This window comes from Apis dorsata, unplaced genomic scaffold (genome assembly GCF_000469605.1).
Source record: "Apis dorsata unplaced genomic scaffold, Apis dorsata 1.3 scaffold_1187, whole genome shotgun sequence".
Classification (NCBI taxonomy): Eukaryota; Metazoa; Arthropoda; class Insecta; order Hymenoptera; family Apidae; genus Apis; species Apis dorsata.
Genome location: NW_006264284.1, coordinates 146,672 through 150,536, shown reverse-complemented (window position 1 = coordinate 150,536; position 3,865 = coordinate 146,672). Strand labels below are relative to the sequence as shown.

The 3,865-nt window shown below is 23.7% G+C and overlaps 1 protein-coding gene and 1 long non-coding RNA gene across 4 annotated transcripts in view; one reads left to right on the top strand and one right to left on the bottom strand.

Annotated features, from left to right (window-relative positions):
• The window catches only part of LOC102676123 (cadherin EGF LAG seven-pass G-type receptor 1-like), a 154,115-nt gene that overhangs the window by 6,526 nt on the left and 143,724 nt on the right, over positions 1-3,865 (top strand). The gene's annotated exons all lie outside the window — the stretch shown is intronic.
• Positions 1-3,865, bottom strand: part of LOC102676024 — a 26,756-nt gene that overhangs the window by 4,808 nt on the left and 18,083 nt on the right. The window lies entirely within an intron of this gene.

Sequence of the window (3,865 nt, the reverse complement as noted above, 5' to 3'; positions counted from 1 at the left end):
GTTTTTTAGTTTAAAATGTTAAAAAAAAAAAAAAAAAAATGTATGAAATTTCAAATATTTCGATGTATCTTGAAAAAATGAAAAAATCCTTAATAACATTTTAATTAAGGAGAATAGCATTACTTGCGCATCGAGTTTCATATGAATCTTCATCAATGATGAAAATAAATTTTTTATATTTACGTCGTAAATCAGTTTTGCAATTATAAAATATTTATTATAAGATACTCAGAAGATATAATACGACACAAGATTGGAAAATTATAAATTTGAATTTTTTTGTTATTCTCTTTCTTTTTAATATTTAATTTAATATTTGGTAAATTATTATTTACTTAATTTTAATATTTGATAAACAATATTTATTCGTTATAAATGTAATATATAAAATAATATTAATATTATTTCAATATATATTATTATATAATTTCAATATATAAAATAATATTAATATTATTATTATATATATAAAAGCTATCATTATTTTTATTAGTTCAATTCTTAAGAAATGGAACTTCGAAGCAAGCTTCGAGCGTACTTAATGAAACGAAGTATCGAACGAAACTTGATATCGATTCTTATCGATTATTATCGATGATTATTTGCGAAACTTCACTTCACAGACAAACGTTCGAATTTGATTTCAAACTATGGACGCTAAAAATATATAAAGGACGTGAAATTCGAACTTCGTTTCATCTTTCGTCGATAATAATGTAAAGAATGACAGAAAACGAAAAACGATTGAAAGCCCCAGATATTTATAAGGTTACTGTTCCTTCCAATGCGATATTATATTCGCTTCGCTCGATTCAAGGTTAATTTATTCAGTAGTGAAGAACGAATATATTAAAATCGAATAATAAAATACAAAAAATAATTTTTAAATATTTTCGATTTCGTTTCGATGTTATATCACTATGTGAACGTACCCAACATCAATTGTAAATTAAATTCTATTTCTATCACTGTGATAAGAAAAGGCGTCTGTTTATAGTGTTGCGAATAGAGATAATATATATAATTCGAATAATAAAAGTTCTACATCCGCAAAAGATGGGATTTTTGATTAATAGCAATTAATAAATAATTAATACTCGTGTATATGTATATGTATTTTAGAAGACATCCGTAAAAATGTTTAAATCGATTTGGTGTGGTACTCTTGGAGAATAAGGTTAGAAAGGGATAGAAACTTTATAATTAAGTACTCCAGCCACCGGAAATTGGAGGAAAATGAAAAGACATGGCTTCCTCTTTCTTCGATATTAGTCATCCTTACTTTTAGATTTGATAATATAGTTGGAATAGCAATTTTAGAGAATCTGACGAAATATTTTTGTCGTATATAATTCGCATTTCCACGATAGAAATAGTTTTATCACAGAAAATTTAAAAACATATATACATATAGAAAAGTATATTGTATACGTATATAAAAAAGGGGATTAGAAATTTTTATTGGAAATTTGTTTTTATCGCAAACGAACATGGTTTTAGTGAGAGAAACGTTACATTTTTAAATTAAAGCGGGATTCTTTCGACGCAAAGCTGGATATTACTTTCATGCCACTGAAATTTTAGTAATCCAATTGGTAAAATTTTCCCTCAAAAGGAATTCTTTAGGCTTCTTTATTAACTGTTTAAAAACTTTTTTTACTCAGTTTCATTTCTTATTTCAATTTATATTTACTTTCTTTCTATATACAGTCGCTTTTAAAAATATTTAAACATTGGTGTAATTAATTTCTCTGTTTTATATCTAGAATAAATAAAACAATAATTCGTAGTATACTATCATTTAAAATTGGAAAATAATAAAAAATATATAGATATCAAAGCTTGCAGAATATTGAAAAAAACCTATATTAAAAGAAAAATGATCTCAGATTATTCAAAATTATTACATAAAATAATTATTTTTATTTTTAATTATCCCTAAACAAATTTTTGATATTGTATTTATAATTTTTCTTAATATAAAATAGTTATCAACATGAATAAATATTTATTATAAGCAATTTTCTTATAATATTTACAAACCATTTTTTATTTCATGCAGAAATATAGCTACTTATTTTATATATAAATTTTTGAAAAATGCATTACGATGTTTGATTTTAATCTATAAATTATTTATTCTGATTAAAAATGGTTTAAACGAGAATTACATGGTTTTGAAAAAATCATAATTTGATATTTATTAATTATTCTGTAAATAAAGATATAAAGATCACATGAAAATGATACATACATTTTTTTAAATAAAATGGATGTAATCATATAATATTTAATATTACATTTATATTATTTAATAAAAAGATAATGATCTATATTTTTATTGCACAAAATAATAAAAAATCTGTTCAATAAATCACTTGTTTTTTATCAACATCTAGTTTAAATGCGATGTGAAATTTTTTTTTAAATTAAATTAAATAAATAAATTATATTTCTTTCTAGTTTATTTTTTTTTTTTTACGTATAATGAATTCAAAAACTCTTAAAAATAGATATATCTTCATATTGTAATCCTTAATCCTTTTAATCTATATTGAAAAAAAAAAACTCATAAAATCTTGCGAATTCTTTTGGCACTGAATATTATTCCTACCAATGGCTATACAACTTCTTTCAAATTTTTATTTTATTTTTAAAAATAATCAAAATTTCTATTAATAATATAATTTCAATTTTAAATGTGAGCTTGAAATAAAACAATCGTTGAATATCGAAAATAGGTCAAGTTAAAAATCGAGTGTTTATGCGCCAAGTATCCAATCTATGCGTGATCGATGAGTTTGGTCCCAAATCTCTTCCTTCCTATATTTATATTTCCTTTATGCAAATCGTTTTTTGGAAATTTTGCTTTTCTACGTGAGAAAATTTCATCCATTTTTACATAAGAGTATCATGAAATTTATTAAAATTCTTTTCGCAAATTTGTTTTTCTGTGTAAAAAGTTTAAGACGAGAAGTCTTAACGAAAGAGCATTATAAAATATCAAGTCTTTCTTTTATGAAGAATGAATATTTCCTCAATTTTTTTCTTAAATCATTTTTTCGATCCAATATTTATAATTATATTTCTTATTAATTAAGAAATAAAATTTCGTTAGAGGAATATCTTTATCCTTTTTTTGTCGAACTCGACGGTTTTTATCGTGCTATGTACGAGGTAAAAATCTTCGGAATTTCTTGGAAATTTTCTCCTCGCTTTTTCTCGCTAGCTCATAGGTGGTATATTAAGGCTTTCATTAGAAGCTTCGAGATAAGCCGCATAGAATCCATATAATCGAAAGTAATTAACTTTTTATTCGGAAAAAATGATAAAAATGAAGATAACGAGTATTCTCTACGGAAATCATAGTAAGCCGATAAGTAGAATTTTCATGAAATTTGTAAAAAAAGGATTATGTTAATTTATACACAGTATTCGAATAACAAGAAATTCGTTAAATATCATGGAACACGTTTCACCATTATTTTATAATGGTCAAATAGTGCGAAATATTTTCATAATTACAGCAGTGGTCAGGAATTTGCAGGAATGGCTTACATGGCCATGAGCTTTTTATTCTCGCCAATTCTTGGAATTGCTAAGTAACTCGAGACAGACCTTGGTGTTATCGGTAACGAAGTGAATTAACTGGTATTAAATTACCGAAATAGAAGAAAAATATAATTCTTTTTTTTTATATTTTTTTATAATATTATTACATAATATTGATCAAATTATTGAGATTCGTATAGTAATATCAATGATTACAAAAGTGATAAATGTTATTTAGATTAACTTTTGTAATAATTTCAATTATTAAGAAACATATGCTGATTATACAGTTTATTGAAGTTTCATTGTAGAA